Here is a 23,075-nt window from a genome sequence, read left to right as displayed (position 1 = left end):
GCAGATAAGCACTGTGCTGTGCTAAAACTCCTGTATGCATAATCTTGTATGAGGGGAGAAATGGCTGAGAATTGAGAGAAACCAGGTTAGCCCTGAGATGGAAAGAAACAGGTAGAACTGGAAGAAAAATCCTTCTCCTTTTATGTCACAGCTGAGACGATAGGAGAGAACTCCACAGGGCCCCCAAGGCTCCCATGGGGAGGAAAAAAAAGGGCCCCCTCTTGCCCTGTCCTGGACGGAGTGTGAGCTGTGGGACCTCCTCCACCTGTGGAAGGAGGAGGAGGTCCTGCATGAGATGGGGGTCAAGAGGTGCAATGCCGCTGCCTTCGGCCACTTGGCACAGGGCCTCCAGACCAGGGGCCACCCTGAATGTACCACGGAGCAGGTATGTTCCAAGGTAAAAGAGCTGCAGCAGGACTATGCCTGGGCCAGGGACCAGGCTGCAGCTCTGGGGCAGATCCAGCCACATGCGCCTTCTTCTGGGAGCTCCAGGGCATCCTGGGGCCCCAGGAGAGCTCCCCACCCCCGTCGTTCCTGGACACCTCAGCCGAGGAGCTGCAGATGGAGGAGGAGGAGGAGCAGCCTGGACCAGGAACCCAAGAGGGTGAGGGGACCACAGAGTGGATGAGTGAGGAGGGGGGACCTCACCATCGTCCTCCCCTCCCACTGCTCAAGCTGGGAGACCAGGAGCTGGACGTCCCTGGACGTCACCAAGGGACCCTCCGGTATGTACAGGGAGGGGTGCACACCTTCTCCACAGGGTGGGGGCGATGCAACGGTTAGTCTCCCGCACACAGGACTGGTTGTCCTGGGCCACACACAGGCCACCCCCCATGTGGGATGTGGCACCCTGCGGTGGCCCACCAGCGATGCCCAGAACCTGTCTTCTGTGGACAGCGCCGCAAGCCGCACAGGGTGGCGGCCAGTCAGTGCCAGACAGCACCTGGGGCCTGCACATCACAGGCCAGGAAGGACCACCAGCATGAGAGACCCCTGGATGCACCTCCAGGCTGGGAGGCCCAGCCTGTGGGGGATGGATCGGCGCCCCTTGAGGGGTCAGTGTCCTTGGTGGGGGGAGGCATGGGGTGGCTTTGGGTGGGAGGGCTACAGCCAGGTCTCCTCTGTCCGGGGCACATTACTGACATGCTGTCCTCCTCTCCACACAGCTGCACCATCTGTGGGCTGGGAGAGCCCCACGCTGTCCCTCATCCCCAAGAGCCGCCCCCACAGCACTTGGAGGCACCTGGACGTCATCCCACAGGGCGCACCGTCAGGGCTGTGGCCGGAGGGCCCCCCGCTGGGCCGAGGAGGACCCAGACAGCCAACACCAGGCTGAGGTAGCTGAACAGCACCTGCAGCTTGCCCAGGCCAAGACGGAGTGACTGAGGGCAGCCTGGGAGAGGCTGCTGACCACACTGGAGGGCATTGGCCACACTCTCCGGGACCATGCGATCACTGTTGCCCGCCTCCTGGCCCCCCGGCAGCTGCCCCGCTGAGACCTCACCTTCCACCCTCGTTGAGCCTGCACACTCCACCTCAGCTGAGCCCACCCCATAACCCCGCTAAGCCTGCCCCCTGACCCCACTCAGCCTGCACCCTCCGCCTCTGCTGAGCCTGCACCCCCCACCCCCACCAGGCCCACTCTCCAGCATTACCTGCTGGTGCTCCCCACACCCTCTCCTCCCTGCTGGGGACCCCGCACCTGGGGAGGCAGGGGCTACAGGGGCCAATGGGGCTCACGGCACCTCCCCTGCCCCGGAATGAGCACCCCACTGCCCTCCAAGTTAGGTTCCCCCCACCCCCCTCCAAGTTAGGTTCCTCCTGCCCCTCCAAGTTAACTTCCCCCCCACCCTCCCTCCAAGTTAGATTCCTACCCCCTGTACATAGTTAACAAGAATAGCGTAGATAAATGTTTATTTTAATGTTCACCGCTCCATGCTGTGCTCTTCAGGGGGATGGTGGGTGGTAGATGTGTGGGTGCAGTGCTGGTGGGGGAGGGGGGGAGGGGACGGTGGGTGGCAGATGTGCATGGGATGCGGGTGTGCATGTGGGTTGGAAGTGGCCATTGGCAAAGGCCTGTCTGAGGGCCTCCCTGATGTGCTGGCCATCCCAGTGGGCCTGGCAGATGGGGGCGGTGCCCGGCTGTTTATAGCTGGCACTGTTCAGAGGGCCCCCCCCCGGGGACATAGGTGTCCCCCTTTCCCTCCACAACATGGTGGAGGACGCAACAGACGCCCACCACCTGGGGCACATTGAGGACCCCAACCGCCAGCCACTTGCGGAGGCACCTCCACCACCCCTTTAGGTGCCCGAAGGCCTGTTCCACGACGTTGCAGGTGTGATTGAGGCACTGATTCAATGCTTCCCAGGTGGGGTTGAGGTGTCCCGTGTACGGCCTCATGAGCCACCACTGCAAGGAGTACGCCGCATCTGCCATCATGCAGAGCGCCATGGTGACATCCTCCGCCATCAGGATCTCCCGCTGGGGGACAAAAGTGCCAGCCCACATGCGCCAGCAGAGGCCGGAGTTCCGGAAGACCCAGGTGTTGTGGGTGCGGCCAGCCAGCCCACATAAATGTCAGTGAACTAGCCCCTCACATCCACCAGAGCCTGGAGCACCACCGAATTGTAGCCCTTCCTGTTGACGGACTGGCCGGCGCTGTGTGGCAGGGCGCAGATGGGGATGTGCGTGTGCCATCCAAAGCGCCGATGCAGTTCAGAAAGCCAGGGCCCTGGAAGCCGGTGATGGTGTTGTCCAGATCCCCCCAGTGCAGGACCCTATGGAGCAGCATCGTTTTGATGGCTCTGATGACCTGCGGGGGAGGAGGGGGATACGTGCTCTAGTGCAGGTGGCAGGCTGTCTCCCCCGACCTCGGGCCCATTCTGCCCCAACATCTGGCTCCCAACCTGTCCATGTCCAGCCCCCTACCCCCTCTCATCCGGCCCCCACCCCATCCAGCCCTCTGCCCCTCCTCTCATCCGGCCCCTTGAAGCAGTGGGTTCCCCTCTCTCCAGCCCCCCAACCCACCCATGGGGCAACGCATGACCCAGCCCCACCTTACCTTCATAAGTACAGCTCCAATGGTGGCCTTGCCCACCCCTAACTGTTGTCCCATGGAACAGTAGGAGTCTGGGGTGGCCAGCTTCCAGATGGCGATCACAACCCGTTTCTCTAGGTTGAGGGCTGGCCGCATGCACGTGTCCTGGTGCCGGAGTGCGGGGATGAGCCAGTGGCAGATCTTGTCGAAGGTCTGCCTCGACATGCAGAAGTTCCGCAGCCACCTTGCCTCTCCCCACTCCCCCAGCACCAGGCTTTCCCACCAGTAGGTGCTGCTGGGGTGGGTCCAGAGGTGTTGGGGCACCTGGGGGTGTGCCCAGCAGTGCCCTGGGTGGGGGAGCCCCACAGCCCTAGGGGGACCACCCAGCCACCCAATGAGATCGGGTGCAGCTGCAGTGATGGTGCACAGCACTGCCAGCAGGGTGTCCATAATGAGGGTGTGCTCCTGCAGGAGCTGTCACTGGGCCTACATCGTGGGCACGGGTGGGCTCTGCTGGGCTGGGAAAGGCTGGGCAGCACTCAGCTTGTGTGGCGTGGAGGGTGGAGGGAGGGGCCCTTTAAAGGGGCTGGCTGCGGCCCCGGAAGGGCTTGTTGGCCCTCGGACCCTGTCCGCAGCGTTTCCTGCCTCCCTTCTTTCGAAAGAGGGCTTGGAGCCGTGTGGACGTTCTCTTTTGAAAAACCTGTGGCAGCACTTCGAAAAAGCAGATTGAAATGCCGATCTGATAGTGGTGGCGGGTGCTCCCTTTTGACAGCCGCTATTTTGACTGCCAAACTTCGATTTTCACCCTTTCAAAAAGGCGCTCACATGTAGACCCAGCTTATATGGGCAGCCTTTGTCAACAGAGGCCTCTGTTGAAAGGGAAATCTCAACAGAACCTCTGTCGAAAGATTGCTGCGCCACACAACTTGCTCTGTCGACAGAGAACTGCCAGACTACGCTGCACTCTGGTGACAGAAAGTGGACTGGCAGCTTGTGATGGAGTTCAGGGGTCCCCCTGCACTGCACCCCGTTTGCTGGCAGGAGTGACTCTCACTCAGCAGGTACAACACAAGGTTTATTAGGCAACAGAAGCCCAGTTTCTCACAGAAGCGACAGTACAGCAGCCAGAGACAGTCCTTCCAACCCGTCCTGGGGAGAAGACCCCGAGGGGTGCCCCTCTGGGGTGTAGCTTTCCCCCTCCTCCGGCTGGCTGCCTTCCAGCTCTCCCTTTTTCTAGCCTCTAACTGCCGCCCCCGATTCAAAACCCAGCTCAGCTCCTCCCTGCTCTTTGTTCAGGCAGAGGTGTTACCTGCCAGTTGTAGCCCCAGGGTCATCCTTAGCCACTGGGAGCTGCTGCTTGCCTCAGACATCCAGCCTGACTCACACATGCACCCCCCCCAACTCCATTACACAGCTCTGCAAACAGGGCTGCCTGGCAACTGGGAGCCCTCTCTGTCGACAGAAGTGTCTATGCTGCACTTCTGTCAACAACACTCTGTCAACAGAGTGCTATTCCTCAAATTTTCAAGGGATAACGTTATCGAGGCAAATGCAGAGTTCTGTCGAGACAGAATGCTTTAGCTGTGTCTACACGCGCCCCTTCCTTTCAGAAGGGGCATGTTAGTGAGAGAGTTTGAAAGATGCTAATGAGGTGCTTCCATGAATATGCAGCGCCTCCTTAGCGTAATGGCAGCCGCAGTGATCTGAAAGTGTGGCTTTTGAACAGCGCACCACCTGTGGAGACGGGGACTTTTCGAAAGGACCCCCCAGTCTTCGAAAGCCCCTTCTTCCTATCTGGTGTTAGGAAGACAGGGCTTTCGAAGGCTGGGGGGGTCCTTTCGAAAGATCCCCGTCTCCATGGGCGGTGCGTGATTCGAAAGCCACACTTTCGAATCAGTGTGGCTGCCATTATGCTAATGAGGTGCTGCATATTCATGGTAGCACCTCATTAGCATCTGTCGAACTATCTCACTAACTTGTCCCTTCTGAAAGGAAGGGGCTCATGTAGACACAGCTTTTATGTGTATAGATGCTCCCTGAGTAACGTTGACAGAAGGCCCTTTCTGTTGACAAAACTCTCTAGTGTAGACCCAGCCCCGCTGCTCAGATAACTGCATGATGGTTAGCTCCACCTTTCATAGTGGGTATGTTAATGAGCCCCTTTGGCAGATGCTAATGAGGTGCTGCCGTGAATATGACGTGCCTCATTAGCATAATGGCTGCTGTGCATGTTTCTCTTGGGAGTCTGTTTTTGAAGTTTTTTTGTTGTAGGATGGCTACTTTTAAATCTGTTATGAGTGTCCAGGAAGATTGAAGTGTTCTCCTACAGGTTTTCATATGTTACCATTCACGATGTCTGATTTGTATCCTTTTATTCTTTTACATAAAGACTGTCCAGTTTGGCCAATGTATATAGCAGTGGGGCATTTCTGGCACATGATGGCATATATTGTATTAGTAGATGTGCAGGTGAAAGAGCCCCTCAGTCTGAAGTCAGCTGGCTATGCCAGCTGAGAATCTGGACCCAAATCTCTTCCTCTGAAATAAAAAGGGCTGGATGAACCCAATAGCTACAAAAACTAGGGATAAGATTAAGGATTTAAATGACTGAAAAACTACTACCATTGTTTCAAAACTTAATCGGTCTGCATTAATTTAAACCAGAGACTAATTGCCCTCTGAACAGCTTCTATTTGTGAATAAAGTGCTACTGTCCAGCTCACCTCTGTCTTGTGCACTACAGAAGGTTTCTGACATTGTTAGAGTAAAATGTGTCGTAAACAATGCTATTAGTGCAATGGACCTGATTATAGCTTGCACTAGATCTCTTTATGCTACTCTCACCACATTAAATGGCCATGGTCCCTTAACACTAGAGGTAGGTCTAGTCTGTTGATGGGGGGCCCCTTGGAGCATCCACATGGTCTCTTGTTGACAGATTCTGTTGCGAAGGGTGTTCTGCCTCAGTGGGGAGAGGCAGAAGGCTGTAGACAAAAGTGCCAAGTTCTGTCGATGATATGTCAACAGTATGTCAAAAGAACACATTTTCAGCGTGAACGCTCCGCAAGTTTTGCCAGCAAAACTCTCTAGTGTACATGTGGCCCTTATGTTTTGTTCCAAAGTGGCATAAACAAAAAAATTACAATCTGTGGACCATCTTTCCTCGCTCTATTTTTTGACAGTGGTCGTAAGTCTTGCTGGATTCCCTGCGAGTGTGAGAGAAAATTTCTACCTTAACCACAGATCTAGCCTGCCAATTTTGAGATGTGTGTGTCTCTTTTGCTGGATGATAGTAAGGTCTCATAAAGGAATTTAAATATGGCTTATGATTTGGAACATGACTTAGTTGGTACCTTGAATATGGAGCAGATACCATTGTTTCATAAAGCTGAGGAAAGTCATCAGGAGAGAAAACACATTTTAAACCTTTTAGAGGATTTACAAATTGCTAAATAGGATTCAGTAATTAATGCCGTTATTAAGGATGGATGTAGTGAAAAATGGGCATTTTCCCTTAATATAATTCTCTGTTACACAGTATATGTACATAAACCAAAGGCTTACTTCTAACATGTGACCAGCCATTAGTACCACTAGGAAGTCTAGTAGTGTTAGTCGATAGCCTCATTCATGGGTCAGACAGCATTAGTATTTTGCATTCTGGGTGGCCTGTTTTACCAGAGGAGGGAACTGATGGCTGGATCTTCCCCAGGAGAAACTTGTATGTGCATGGGAAAGAGCACATCACAGTGCAGTTGAAGCATTTCCAGGGTTTACAGCTACCACACCAAGGAACGAAGGGTAGCAGGGTTGCCAACTGTTTACTTGCACAAAACCAAATACCTTTACCTGCCCCACCCCTCTTTGGAGGCCTTTCCTCCCATGTACTCCAGCCTCACTCCCTCTGTCACTTGCTTTCTCCACCCTCACTCACTCTCTCATTTTCACTGAGCTGACTCAGGGGATTGGGGTATGGGACAGGGTGAGGACTTGTCTGTGAGAGATGGCTCTGCAGTCAGGCCAGAAATGAGAGGTTCAGGGTGTGGGAGGGACAACGTGGACTTTGAAGTTGATCTGGGAAGCGCTGTTCCCTGACACATACATACTTTCACAGCTGAAGCCCTGAACCATGTAAGCAAATGGCTGCGGCCACAGCCCAAATTGAAGAGAAGACAGGGCCACCCCTGTCCTCTCTCTCTTTGGGACCTGGGATGGGAATTAGACATAGTGGAGAAGGCAGGCCTGGATCCCCAGTCCTTCTTGCTGCTGTTTTGGGATCCATTTGGCATTGCTAACAACACTCAGCAACAGCCTTCTGGCACCTTTGTTCCAGCTACTGCTATTGTGCAACTTGAGTGAGGGCTGTCATTAATTCTCCAGACCTGGGACTGGACCCCCTCTCTGGCTTTCTCATGGCTTCTTATCTCTCCTAAGATTGACAGACAGCTGATAGCTAAAAGAAGACACTTGGAGGGCCCTGGCTCACATTTCAACAAGGACCTTCTCTAGCCCATGGGAGAATGCATCCATTACAATTGGAATACTCTTGACTACGTGGCCATGTCTGTAGGAGGACACTGGAGGGTGCTGGCCTCTTAGGACTCTGAAATTTGGAATCACAGACCTTTACGAGCCCTTTCTGAGAGTTTGGCATTGCTGCGCTAGAGGATTGCACCCGCTCAAAGTGTATAAAAATGGTACACTTTAGAGTGGAACGGATCATGCTGTCTTTCTCCAGGCCAAACAAAAGGCAGCAAGCATAGGAACAGCATAAATAATTGCAAGTGTGCTAAAATTTATTTATTAAAATGTATACATTTATTATTTATTTATAAAACTTATGCTAAAATTATTTCATTTGTAAATATCTAAAAGGTTATCGTCGCTGATAGAGGAAATATATTGTAAACAGCTGACTGTAGCTGATAAATACTTTTAACAAATGAAATTAATTCACATTGCCATCCTGCTGAAGTGTCACTTCACACATCTTGGACTGGTAGGACGGCTAATAGGACGCTTAGCCATAAGTGTGTAGTTAGTTTATAGATTTAAGTCAGGTAATCCCAGCACGGAAAGTGTGGGATAGATTCCTTATTTTGTTTTGGATCTGGTGATTTCATACCCACATTTACAAATCAAGGAACCAAAAAACTTTGTTACAGATAGCTTTAAAATAGCTAAATGTTAATTTTTCAAGTGGCACTTTTGCTATATCATTCTTTCCTTGTTCTTTTTCCATTCAAATTCATCCCACTGAAGATGAAAGTGTATGCCTGTCTTCTGCAGTTTTTATGTACTAATGAATCTGCCCAGGTGTCTCAGCAGACACTAATGAGCATCACCAACTTTCCTTTAAGTTTACTGCTTGCTATTATACACATTGGAAAATCTGTTGGTTTATTCATAACTACCACTACATATTCTTTTTCATTAGTTAGATACTAGTTTTCCCTGTTGTGCATTTTGTTTTTATGGAGAAATATGAAATGTTAATTCCTCCCTTAAAACCCAGGGCAAAATGCCCCCCACCCCAATCCTCTTTAAAATGTAATCAGTTGTACAACAAATGATTTCAAACATCTAAGCAACAGTAGCTGGAGGCTTTTAAAGGAAAAAAAATTAAATGAAAGCTCAGTGTAACTTGGGCATCCAATTTACTATGTTCTCTGCATTTCTTTTAGTTAAATCAAGCTGCAGAGCTACAATTATGAAACACACAATAAACAACTGTTAAGAACTACCATGTTCCCAGCAGGGATCTTAGATTGGATTTTGGAACAAGACATGTCTACATCTTTCAAGACTATGGCCTGAATCTATCATTTTTATTTTCAAGGCTTCCTAATCAATGTAAACAACCTCCTGTCTCAACTTCCTGCTGTTATAGTAGAACAGTAAAATTGAAGAGTTTTGACACACATCAAAAACATGTTGGAAAGATTTATAGATACCACATGTAATCAGGCCAGATCCAGTGCGATTTGAAATCCCTGTCTCAGCAGGTGCTAACAGAGCAAGGAAACTAGGACTGGGAATATGCGGGAGAGGGAGAAAGAGTGGGTCTTGAATTAGCAGCTCAGAGAAGATGACTTGAATCTGTTGAACAGTGAGACAGGGACTGGAATGAGAAGCCTGAGGTGTGGCATAGGAATAGATAAGCAAGAGGAATAGGCCTGGGACAAGGAGACAAGAATAGGGAAGAGACATTCCTGGGATAAGTCTGGATTAGAGGGAAAGAAGGCTCTATCTACAGGGGATGATATGGAAAAAAAAAGCATTCCATCAGAAAATTTAATCAAAAAGTGTCATTTCATCAAAATTAAAACTTTGCAGGAATAGTGATGAAATTTCATTTGGGACAAAAATTGAAAAATAATTTTGATAAGAACATTTCAAGGCCATTCACTTTGAAAAACTACTTTGTTTTGAAGTTTATTTTACATAACATTATAAGTAATATAAATATGAAAATAAGACATTTTGCTTTTCTTAAAAAATGAATGGCTTGGAACTAACTTTTCTTTCATTTTGACTGTGTCTACACTAGACTACACTACACTATTTGGCTATCAGAATAAGGGGATTTTGATGTGTGCGGGCGCCTCTAGAAAAGGACCCCATGTAGACGAGCCATGTGCGATCGAAAGCGGCACTTTTGAAGTGCTGCAGTCGCCATTATGCTAATGAGGTGCTGCATATTCATTGCAGATCCTCATTAGCATACCCCGAAGTGTCTCATTAGCATCCCCCTTTTGAAAGGGGGGTGCTAGTGCAGACGTAGCCTTTTTGTTTTGTTCTAAATCCAAATAAAAATAATTTTCAAAATGTCAGAATTTCTTCTTCAATGGAAATTGAATTTCAAGGAGTATTAGTTCCAACAGTGCTGATGATCCATGTGGGTGCAGTATGATGTTCCTGGATTTGTGTATATGGCTAAGGGTTCTCATTCTCCCATGTTTAGTTCTGTTCGGATTGCTTTTAACCATGTGACGTGGTGGCAGTCCTTCATCATGCGTTTCATTGTTTTCACTTTTTCATAATTCCATTTTAATCAGTTCAGTGCTTTGAACTCCCCAACCCATCTAGTTGCATTGTTTTCCTTAGAAGGACTCATCAGCCGTTCCTACACATGCCACTTTTTCTGAAAGTGGCATATTAATAAATGGCTTGAAAACTGCTAATGAGGCATGGATGTAAATTGCCAAAGCCTCATTATTATATGGTCACACAATTTAGAGACAGGAAGAAGCTCTTCCAGACTCCAAAACAGTGTGGAGAGGCGCAGCCCCTGGGGGATCTCCCGGAAGGAAATCCTCCTTCCAGAAGCCCCTTCTTCCTGAAAATTCCTGACATGATAATAAATGGCCCAAAAATGCTAATGAGGTGCAGATTAAATGTCTGGCGCTTCATTAGCATATGGTCACATGATTTGGAGTACAGAAGAAGCTCTTCCGAACTCCAAAACAGCATGTAGAGGCGCAGCCCCGGGGGATCTCCCGGAAGGAAATCCTCCTTCTGGAAGCCCCTTCTTCCTGAAAATTTTCCTGAAAATCTTCAGGAAGAAGGGGATTCTGGACGGAAGATCCCCCAGGGGCCAGGCTTCTACATGCTGTTTTGGAGTTCGGAAGAGCTTCTTCTGGACTCCAAATCATGTGACTGAATGCTAATGAGGCTTCAGAAATTTACATCTGTGCCTCATTAGCATTTTTCAGGCTGTTTATTAGCATGCCATTTTCGGAAAAAGTGGCATGTTTAGAAATGGCCATCCTGTGCTGCTTTATTGTCTGCTAGGTTAGCTCTAGGGAATCTACCTACAATCACCCTACTTGCCAGACTCCCAAACACATTTGTCTGAATATTTGTTGGAGTTTTATTTTAGTACTTTTGTTTCATTTTGTTGCCATGCTATCTGCCAGGAGTCAAGGAAAAATAATGGCTTCCCAAAGACATTGACATTTTCATTAGGTCACAGCTCTCTAAATACAGAGTCTAAAGGGTAACGATCCAGATTACCTTCACTCATGTTTTAATGAATATAACAATTCTTAGAACAGTGAATCATTCTTCCTGTTTTATATAATCCCACAGGTTATGATGTGTCCTCAGATCATTCAGTTTTAATTAAATACTTGAAAAAGCAATGGGTCTGATTCTATTCTAGTTTATGCTTGGTCAGTTCTGGTGTGAGTCCTTGTTTATGATGGTGTAAATAAGAAAAGAAGGATATACATCTTTTCATCTGAAGAATTTCAAATCCATTTCTGTGCAAAGACTCAATGAGGTTATTTTGTCAACAAGAATGATTGCATTATGTATATTTAATATGTGTATGCAAGCATGTAATGAGAACACTAATAGAAATTAAATGTTGTATCTTCTGATGTTATCTTGGCATGCAAATGTCTTATATCAATCAAAATGAGAGCTGTTCATTAAATGCTGATAAATCTTGTAACATGCATTTTCACCAGCAAACAAAAAACCCAAGATTTCCAAGTGTAAAAACTTGATTTCTAAATTCTGCCTTATCTTTGCATGTCATTACTTACCTTATGATTTTCTTTCTTGCCACATAGTAAGCTCTTCCGAACAGGGATCTTGTCTGCGGTATCTGTACAGCCACAGCTGCTGTGGAGACCTGATCTAGATGACAGCACTTTGGGCACGAACGTAATACTTTTAATAGAAAACACTTTCCCACATCAAACTTTGTATTTTTCATGTTTAATTAAATATATATGTGATGAATGTGCAAATTTACTTGGAAATATATTTACCATATTACACTGGATCAAATAAATAAGTATGGAAAACTAATGCAAAACAACATCAAAACATCTTTAGTAACCAGCCATAAAATTGCTTGTTAAGTTGTAGTGAGGTACAATAACATTTACCTCTTTTATTCTCCTTTGTTCATAGTATGCTCTCACCTGCAGACAATGACTAGAATGGGAGATAGATTTTTGAGCCTAAGAAAATGACATTTAAAAGAATAGAAACTCTGGAAACATCTCTCCAGTTTGAATTACACAGAGGTTACCTCGTGCTGTTCAACAAATATATTACAAGCCTTTAGGAATGTTTTGTCTCTTGTAATCAGAAATGCTTATGTAACCCCAAAGCCACTGAGACCACTGACAAGGGAAAGCACGTAGCTGCAAGCAGAACTGTGGCTGGTGAACTGTAATCCTGTTCTATGTTCTTTATAGACTAAAAGCCGTTCCTGGTGGTTTATCTAAGTGGGTCTGGTTTGAATTGCACACACCATAGCACACAACACAGAGCATACAAAGGAGCTTCATGACTAATCTCCCAAAACTGTGTAAAAAGTCACAAGGCTTCACCTATGTTAAATAATCTCCTACTGGGCTGGTAAACAGGAGGGGATACATCTTTTTAAGTTATTGGTGCCATGAGCTGGATAGGGCAAGCCTAGAAGGAATTATTTCTGATTACCTCACTGGTGCTACAAATAAAACATGGACAAGTACAGAAAAAGGCTGCGGGTACATAAGTCTTAGCATATTTTTTATTCCATGCTACTGTTTTTAAATAAATATAAAGCTTTCTACAAGAAAAAATGCTGTAGCCCTTTCTTTGCAGCTAGAGACTTTGCCATGCAAGCTTGAAGAGCTCTCTGTGAACTCAAAAGTGTGACATTTTCACCAGCAGAAGTTGATCCAATAAAAAGTATTATCCCACTGTCCTCCTTTCCCCCAGAGCCTCAGCTCCTCCCATGCTTAGGCAGCATGGTCTCCATGCCACTCGGAGCACTGGGGTTACAAGCAGAACTCCTAGGCCGCGTCTACACTACAGCCCCCTTTTGAAAGGACGGTTTTCAAAACAGAACATCGAAAGCCGTCCTTTCGAAAGGGAGTGTCCACACATAAAAACAGAGACCAAAGGTGCGATCCGCTCTTTCGAAAGTCCTGGAGTGCAATTTCAAAAATGAGCGTCCACACTATGCAGGGCGTTCTTTCGAAAGTACAGGCGCAGGAAGTCCCATGGGCAGGGTCGCATGGCAGATGAGCCCTTCTGGGACTGCACCCGTCATCCCTTTAAAGGTCCCCCCTCATCCCATACTTCAGCCTGCACATGTCAAGGGCCAGCCACCTGTCCCCAGGCTCACACACCGAGGAGATCAGAGGAGGCAACCCGGGCCCCCATGGAACCCAAGCAGCCCCACATCCCCATCAAGGCCATGGCCAGAACACTGGCTGTGGTCCTGGCCGCTGCGCAGCAGCGGCTACGGGCAGCCAGCCTACTAGCCACCCTCCTGGAAGTCATCCAGAAGGCATGACATCCCCAGCCAGGCCCCCGGGGCATCCGCTGCCTGTGGAGCTTCCCCATAAGCAGCAACTGGTGGGACCGGCTGGTGCTGGAGGACTGGAGCGATGACTGGTGGCTACAGAACTTCCGGATCACCAAGGGGACATTCCTAGAGCTGTGCCACAGGCTCGCCCCAGCCCTCCAGCACCAGGACACTCGTATGAGGCCAGTGCTCCCGCTCCAGAAAAGGGTGCCCATCGCCCTCTGGAAACTGGTCACTCCGGACAGTCACCGATCTGTTGGCCATCAGTTCGGGGTGGGCAGGGCCACCACTGGGGCCATCCTCAATGAGGTAAGCCATGCACATGCGGGGGCCGGGGATAGGGGGCACTCCAGCATGGGGCACCATCGAGGACCACAGGGCAGCCCGCACCAGGGACGGGACAGGAGCAGGGACAGGGGCCGCAGGGAGGCCTGCCCTGCAGGGGACAGGAATGGTCGGGCATGCTACACCCCACCCCATGCTCATGAGTGCATCCTCCTCCCACTCTCTGCAGGTCGTCTGGGCCATCAACAGCGTCCTCCTGTGGTAGCTGGTGTGTGTGAGGGACCTGGATGATGCCATCCGGGGCTTCGAGGAATTGGGCTTCCCAAACTGCTTTGGGGCCCTGGACAGCACACACATCGACATCCGGGCCCCACAGCACAGCAACGGGGCTTTCATAAACTGTAAGGGCTACCACTCCGTGGTCCTACAGGCATTCGTCAATGCCAATGGTCGGTTCCAGGACATCTGTGTGGGCTGGTCTGGCCATGCCCAGGATGCCAGGGTATTCCAGAACTCGGGGCTGGGCCGCCGCGTGGCTGAGGGGACCTTCATCTGCCAGTGGGAGGTCCCCATTGGGGACACCACAATGTCACCTTGCATCATGGTGGACGCGGCCTACCCCCTGCAGGCCTGGCTCATGAGGCCATACACGGGACATACACAGCCCAGCCAGGACGTTTTTAATGAGCGGCTGAACCGGGCCCGCAACATGGTGCAGCGGGCATTTGGCCGCTTGAAAGGGTGCTTCAGACGCCTCCTCACGAGGCTGGAGGTTGGCCTCCCCAGTGTTCCAGCAGTGGTTGGGGCCTGCTGTGCCCTGCATAACCTCATGGAGGCAAAGCACGAGCCATTCGTGCACGGGTGGGCCGTTGAGGCAGGGCGTAGGTATGAGCAGCCCTCTGCTGTCCCATGCTGCCAGGCCTGGCAGGACAGGGTGCAGGTATGGGAGGCCCTGCGCCAGGCCTTTGAGCAGAAACCACAGTAACCACCCCACCCCCAAGCACACCCCACCACCCCCATGCACACACAACCCACCCCCACGCACACCCCACCACCCCCACACATGCACAGGGGACCCAGATGGAACCATGAAATAAACACTTTACTTAACCGATACTACTGCTTTGCCGCCTAGGTACAGAGAGGGGTATCACAGAAAGGGGGGGGGCGGGGGAAACTATATACAGGGGGTATTACAGAAAGGGGGGTTGGGGGGGACTATATACAGGGCCGTTACAGCCCCAGGTGGTCACCCTCCGGGCCCTGGGAGGGCTGAGGGTAAGGGTGGAAAGTCCTATTCATTTATGGGAATTGAGGGACGGGATCCCCGTCGCCCACATCCACCCCTTCCCCCTCCGGGTCCAGGTGGTCCGTCGTGGCTGGGCTGGGGTGGGTGGCACAGGGAGGCAGGGGCGCTGCTGGGGAGGGGCCCCTGCAGGCTCCCTGGGGTCGGCATGGGAGGTGTGGGGGGTGGGGGGAATGGCATCACCTTGGCCAGCCCTGGCCATCAACATATGGGCCAGCTGCATCAGGGCAGACGGGGGCAGGTGGATTGGGACAAGGGCAGAGAGGTTGGGCTTGTGGGGAGTGGTTTGCTGCAGGGGGTGGGGTGGGGGAGCGATCAGGGGGGCAGGAGATGTCGGGGGTGGGAAGACTGACCGGGGGACTGGGGAGGTGGTTGAGGTTGGAGGTGGGGAGGCTGACTGGGGGACTGGGGAGGTGGGGGGGCAGCTGGGTGACAGGGGGATGAGGGATGGTGGGGTGGGGGCAGGGGGGGCGGGTGCAGGAGTGGCTTGTGATGGGGCAGCAGCTGGGTCTAGGTGGCCCACCATGGCCCGTGTCAGGGCGTCTATGTTTGCCGTGACCGGGTCCCAGACCTGCCACTCCATGGCAAGCCACTCCCGCAGCATGCCAGTAAGGTCCTGCAAAGCTGAGGTATGGGCAGTGTTCCCCACCTCCTCGTCGCTGCCCTGGTGGCGTTGGCAGATGGCCCGTCGGCGACCCCACACGGTCCCTGCTTGGGATGCGGGCTGCTCCCTCTCGCCCTCCTTGGTGGGGCTGGGCCGGCCTCTGGCTGAAGGAGCTGTGGAGACAGAAGGGGAGGGGGGGGAATGGGCCATTAGTCCCAGGTGCAGGTCCCTGTGTCCTGGCCCCCCCAGGGCACATGTCCCTGGGTGCCCCACAGGGGTACCGGGAATGTGTCCCCCCTACACTGTTCCCCACTCCCTCCAAGTCTAGGCAGCCCCTGATGTTGTCCCATCTATGTGGTGCTGAGTGCCGCACAGCATCCCCCTGAGAGCCCGGGGAACATAGCTGTCCAGGGTCCACATGCACGTGGACTGGTAGCTGTGTGGGACGCCTGTGGCCACCCCGAGTGTGACCTGACACTCCCTCCCTGGGCACTTGGGAGGCTGGTGCGCACGCTACCTACCTAGGGGTCCCTCCGGGAAGGCAGGTGAGGCATGGTCAGAAGGGGCCTGGCTGGATGGCCCGGATGGGAGGTCAATGATGAGGGCCCCCTCGCTTGAGCCCTCGTCATCGCTGGTGGGGTTGAGTTGCCATGCTGTCCGCGGTCACCTGGTGCTGGCTAACGACCCTGTGTGCTCCTCGCCCTCGGTCACCATCTCTGGCTCAGTGTCACCAACAGATGTGTCAAGGAAGATGGTGGGGGGTCCGGCCTCCTTCGGCCCCAGGAGGTGGTGGAGTTCTTTGTAGTAGGGGCAGCTTGTGGGGGCTGCCCCCGACCACCCGGCTGTGTCCCTGGCCCTGCAATACCCCTGCCACAGTTCTTTCACCTTTGACCTGACATGGTCAGGTGTGCTGGTGGCATGGCCGCGGCTGAGGAGCCCCTTTGCCAGCCACTGGAAGGCGACCGCATTGCGGCGATGGACCCCTGTTTGTTGGAGGACCTCCTCATCCTCCCAGAGGGAGAGGAGGTCCTGGATCTCAGCCTCTGTCCAGGAGAGTGCTCGACGCTTCGGGGCCTGGCCCGCCTCCTGGGATGACTTCCCGCTGTCTTTGGAGGGCCCCTGGGGTGGGCAGGGGTCTGGGTGGCTGGCCATGGGTCTGGGTGGTGTGCGGGACTGTCTGGCCATCGCGGGGGCTGGTGAGCTGGACAGCAGCATGGCCTCACTGCTGCCTGTATGCTCTCAGCTTCCTGCCTGAGGGTTTCTGGGAGCCTGTGTCCTCTTAAACACGGCCAGACGCCAGAACCATAGAGCTCTGTCTGTGCTGTGAGGGGTGCCGCCGCCTGCCAGCTGATCACCACCATGGAGGACTTCCTCTTTCGAATGAGCGGGCCGCGGAGCGTCTACACTTGCTCTCTTTTGAAATTATCTTTCGAAGGAGGGTGCTCTTCCCATCCTGGGAATGGAGGACCGACTTCGAAAGAACGCGGGAGTTCTTTCTAAGTTACTTTCGAAAGGGTGAGGGGTGTGTGTGGATGCGCCGTGGGTTCTTTCGAAAGAGCTCGGTCTTCCAATCCTAATTTTGAAGGTACCTGCTAGTGTAGACGTGGCTGTAGGGAGCAGGAAGCTGTTCATGGCCTTACCAGGTAAGCCTTACTCAAACTTATTTAGATTCCTAAATATCAGTAACAGTTCACCAGTATTAATCTGGGTTAGCTCTAAAGGGTGTATAGAGTTGGCATATTTCATCAGCTTTAAGACTAGAACTCATTTGTGTGTTTGCCTCTTTTAGCCTTATAAGAAAAAGAAATAAAAGTTAATAAATCCCTTAGATTGTTTACTGTATTGTTGCCTACAAGCACTGTCTTTGGTGTAAGAAATAAGGTGCAAATTGACTTGGGGTAAGTGACTGGTCCTTTGGGAGTGGTACTAACCTGAATATTTCGTCATCTTTGGTGTAAAATGACCATTTATCACAGAGTCAGGCTTTCCTGGATGGCATCAGGATAGCTTGGAATTCCTAAGGTGGCTGCCTGGGACTCTATGTTAAGACTATACAGTTCCTGAAGAGTTTACAATTGCTAATTGGTTGGTGAAATCTTAGTACAGGACTCACAACCAATTAGGGGTTTGTGCCCTCCTTCTTAACTGCCTGCTGTAAAGTTGGCATTCTCAACCATGAGCTCCTCCAAACAGTATTTCAATAAATAAATTGATTCTTTGATGTTGATTAATACACCAGATAGGGATTCTGCTACATTAAGATTAATGGCTCAAGCAGCAGGGATGGCTCCTGGATGATTTAGTTAATTGATACCCAACTGTTTACATTCTGGGTGTCATCAGCTCTGCAGTATGCTATAAATTTCGTATCACAGTGTGAATGACAAGGAGGTTCATGCTTCTGGAAGATATTTACAGGTGATCTCTCTGGATTAAGGAAATGGATTGATTCTGGTTACATGCATCCCCTCTGTTTATAAGGCCACACACAGAAAAACACCTTTTTCACATTTGTTTAAGTTTCAGTCCATTCCCAGCCACCTTGTAGTCCAGAACAATGAAACTCTGCCAATTTCCAGCAGCTCTGGGCAAGGGTTTCAGCATTTTCTGCAGGAATTAATTCTACACACATGCATGTGGGAAGTAATGGTGCAGGGGATGCTGACCACTCCCAGGTTTTGATCATGGTGTTCCGGGTGACTGGGGAATTTGTTGCCAGCCCCGGGGACTCCGTGGCTAGCTGCAGGGTCCTGACTGCCTGCCCCACATGTGGCGCTCCCAGCAACTGGCCCTGCTGCCTGCCAGGTGTGCTGCTGGCTGCTCAGTGTTCCTCTTGTCTACCAGCCCTGGGTGCCGCACCGCTGGCCCTGGACACAGGAGTCTCCACTGCTCGCCTGAGGTCCTGCTCAGGCATCATCCCCCCGGGGCTCTGTCACCAACCCTGCATGTGGGGTCCAAGCTGCCAGCTCCCAGCTTTAAGAAGTGGTGAGAGGTGTGAACAGAGTTAGTGGCTGCAGTTTATCCACACTACTGTAGCCCAGTATGTCTGACAGTTCAGAATCTATCTCACCATCAAGAGTAATGGGGTCTTGATTCTTTGGTACACAGAAGTTGAATTTTCAAGAGGATGTCAGTTTAGCTTGTTTTCTTCATGTCTTCTGAGGAAATGCACATTTTCTTTTATGCCTGTTATAATACTTAGCCTTCCCCACACCTCACTTTTTTCAGCAACCGGTTCAGAGATTTGCAAATACTGTTACAACTGGCATAAATTTACATAGGTTCAAAGCAATCCTGTCACAAATCACAAGCTATGAAAAGATTCCAGCACTTACGTCTTCTGCTCATTGGGGGATTTTTAAACTTCTCCTGGCACATTCCATAAGCTGGGAAAAATTAGTAAACCATTCACTTGGTTGTTCTGTTTGGTTATTCATTTGATCAGTTGGTGGCATTAGTTTGCTGTTAATCTTTTAGGTTTTTTTCAACTTGCATGATTGTCAGTTTCTTGACTGTGGCCTCAACTTGATTAATGAATTTTGTTTTGTTTTGTTTTAGGGAATTATAGGGAATTTCCTCCTTGAAAATCAAGCACCACATGGAGTGGTTTCTTGCAAAGTACTCAGGGTGATCTGATTGTCAGTGAGAGAAGCTGAATATACGTTTGGCACCCCCAGAATTGCTGGCAGTGTGGCAACATTCCTTGGTACTCAGGCCTTTCAGACTTGGTTGGTTTTCTTCCATTCTTCTAGGGAATTACAGACCAGTCAGCTTAGCTTCTGTATAGGGAAAGATAATGCAGCACATAATTTATTCCTGCCTTTTGCTTGAATGGGAATAAAAGATGCTTTTAAAACTTAAATTAGATATTTCTACATGGAGTACCAATGTACACTAGAGGATAATGCTATATAAAGCACACCAGCGTGTCACACACTAAATGGTGCATATACATCCTACTGGAGCAGGCTAAAAATTCCCTTTCAGTTTGGAAAACCAAATCGGAATAAGTGGCTTTTGAAATCAGGAGTCCGTTTCAAAAGGCCCCCACCCAGCGAGGTGGCGTGCATTTCGGAACCAGCAGTATTGAAGCACATGCGGCCACAATTAAGCTAATGAGGCACTGCATATTTATGGCAGTGCCTCATTAGCATATCCCGAAGTGACACATTACCATAGCCCCTCCAAAGGGAGGGGCTAGTGTGGCCACAGCCTGTAAAATGGTAAATATATTTGCAGGTAGATTTGCTCTGAGGGCTTATAAGTTTGGCTAACCTTAATATAGGTGGTTGAAGAAGAACGAAAGAAATGTCATTGATACAGAAGCAACATTTCAGGGAAAAAAGGCAATCCAGCAGGCATTAGGTAACTACATATTTGTGCTTAAAACCTGGTTTTACTTGAGGGAAGCAACAAGACCCAGTTCTGTGGAGCAAATTAGTTTCTGAAATTAGCCCCATTTCTTCTATGTCCTACCTTGCTGCCTGAATATCCTATGTTGTTCATTTTATTCACAAATTTACTTACTTGGCACTAATTTTAGCTTGTCCATAGTTACAATGGTCATAAACTAAGAGCTAAATCTAATGCTGTGAGTGAAAGACTACACTTGCTTCTGTATTTTGAATTTAAACTGTTGTTGATTATGTCTTTTCATCTTTCATGAATTTGCTGAATAAATGTAAAATTATCTGTGAAACTGCCAATTGCTCTGTGCCTAAACTGCCCCCATTTAAAGAAAATATTCACATTGATAGGACCAAGATCTAACAACCCCCCCTTTGTTCTTAGGCATCTGCTGCCCTGTCATATGATTCTCCACACAGAATCCATCACAGGCTGAATTTGAGAGCTGGCAATCCATCAGCATTTAAAGAAAAAAAATAACTGATCTAAGAAGGGAAGAAGGGGAAGAGATAAATCACATGTGCTCCTACACCTGTGATCTAAACCCTGCTCTAGAAGCAGTGTTATACCCAAAAGGGCCAGAACATAATTAGTCTCAGTGCTCCATTAGTCTGGGAGTCTGGTGAAACAAAGTCTGCTAATCTTGCTAAATTATAATATTGTGTATTCTCCAAGGAACAGAATGGAGGCTAAAATTCATTTATTGGGCCATCAGGAATGAGAGGCTCAAAAATATGTCATGGCCTCACTTATAGGCTAGCTTAGTCTAACATACAAGGATTTGAAAACATTTTTTTTAATGATAGATGATAATAAACAGAAGATATCTGTTCATACAAGAGAGGGAGCTCGTTGAATCAGGCTCAGGAACACATTTCTTGAGACAGACTAACATTATTATTTTAAGACCTCTAGTGGTAAAAATATAGTAAACTAATATATGTAGCATTTTTCATCCACAGACCTCAAAGCACTTTACAAGAGTATTGTCATCTCCATTTCACAGATAGAAAAACTGGGGTGTATAGAGTTCCAATGACATTGTGTCATTTCAAACAAGGCTTAAGCCATTAGTTAATAACTGATTGTTGATTACGGGACAGATGAAGGTGGGCAGCTTGTTGCTTTGCTTGGGCTGACACACATAACCCTCACCAAGGTGTCTGCAATCCAGTGAACAACAGCCACATGCCAATGCAAGCAAGTAACTGGAACTTTGATAATTAAAGAATGTGCACTCTGGGGTGGGAGAACTGATGGTAGTGTACGTGCCAGTTATGTTTCACTCATTTCTGTGTATACTGTTAATTCATTTCATTCATGCTTAGTCTGTAACCCTGTCTCCTTAAGTTCTTAAGTAAAGGTGTGAGTTCATTCTTATGTGCTCTATTAGACATATACTATTCATAATTTGTGTTTGGGAGTTAAACCTAGACTATAACTGAAATAAGTTTCCTGGCAGTTCCCAAGGCACACCATTAAGTGTGTACAGGGACCAGTCAGGTGGAGGCACTGCCATTTTACAGAGCTTTAGAAAGCAGGGATGGAAAGGGGATTCCCAACTATCCACCATCACCACTGGGACACGCAGGAGCTCCTTTGTTATTGAACCCATCAGGCTCACAGATACACAACTGAGTGCTGGCTGCGCCCAAGTAACCCAGGCAAAAGTGAAAAAGTGGTTACACATATATGACTAGCTCCATTGAAGTCAATGAATGAGAAACTAAAATATGTCTTTGAATCAATGGCATTAACTCATGCAAAAAGTTAAGCATATATGTAAATGTTTAGAGGACTGAACCCCAGAAGAGTAACGACCATGTGTTTTTTTTTGGGTGCGGGGGGGTAGTTGTTCATTCAGATATTGGTCTACTACCCTGTGTCTACATGAGCCAAAAGGAAGGGGCATATTAATGAGCGGGTTTGCAAGATGCTAATGAGCGGTTTGCAATATGTAGCACCTCATTAGCATAATGGCAGCCATGGCAATTCGAAAGTGCAGCTTTTCGAATCACTTGCCACCTGTGGAGACAGGACCTTCTGAAAGGACCCCCCCCCAGTTTTGAAAAGCCCCTTATTCCTAACACCAGACCTTTCGGAAGGTCCCATCCCTCCGGGTGGCACATGATTCGAAAGCCGCGCTTTTGAATCTCCGTGGCCAATACTATGCTAATGAGGCGCTGCATATTCATGCCAGTGCCTCATTAGCATCTTTTGAACCCTCTCATTAACATGCCCCTTCCAAAAGGAAGGGGCTCGTGTAGACCCAGCCCTAGGAACTGGGCTGGGAAAATTACATCACCTTTGTCAATCCAGTGATTAATAATCAGCTTGTTTACTGAAAGGCTTGATATTATGAAGGCATTATATATAAAGCACTGTAAACACAGCGGCTATTAAAGAGACATAGCTGCCTCTAGTAGCTCTCTTGCCCATCATTTGGACATAAATAACTTAGCTGGACTCCTAAGGTCTGCAGATGTAGTAATTTACTTTGTGTATACCAGCTGGCAGGCTATAGAAAAAAAAAGTGCCAGAAGGTGTATACTCACTCATTAGAAAAAATCTGTTAAATCAGAGACTAAAGTGTTATTTAATGTCAGTAAGCAAATGAGTTTTAAGTTAATTAATTCTTAATTGGAATTTCTGTGTTCTGACAAAAGCATCCCATTCCTAGTACTGTTAGCAGACAACTGTCAAGTAATATTTATATTAAAAATAAACTTATTAATGATTAAAACGTTCTTTTTAAACTTAGGTAAATGTATGCAAATCCCAATGCCACTTCTCATTACAAACTTGATATTCAAATATACTTAACAGGTAGAATTTCCATGAGCTTTAGCCAAACTCTACTCCCACTGAAGTCAATGAGTATTTTACCATTGATTGGCTTCAATGGGAACAAAGTTAAGCTGACATTGAGAACTTTAGACATACCATTTTTATGTGGTGAGTTATGTTTCTTCCCCAGATCAATTATCAGATAGATGTGCATGGTAAAATGGGTGCAAATTTGTCTTTAGGTTCTGTAAAACCATTGATTATTGTGGCCCACAACCACAAAGGTACTTTGGCATTTAAAATCCAAAGTAAGGCACCTACATGCGTATG

This window comes from Carettochelys insculpta, chromosome 2 (genome assembly GCF_033958435.1).
Source record: "Carettochelys insculpta isolate YL-2023 chromosome 2, ASM3395843v1, whole genome shotgun sequence".
Classification (NCBI taxonomy): Eukaryota; Metazoa; Chordata; order Testudines; family Carettochelyidae; genus Carettochelys; species Carettochelys insculpta.
Note: the sequence above shows the minus strand (reverse complement) of the source record.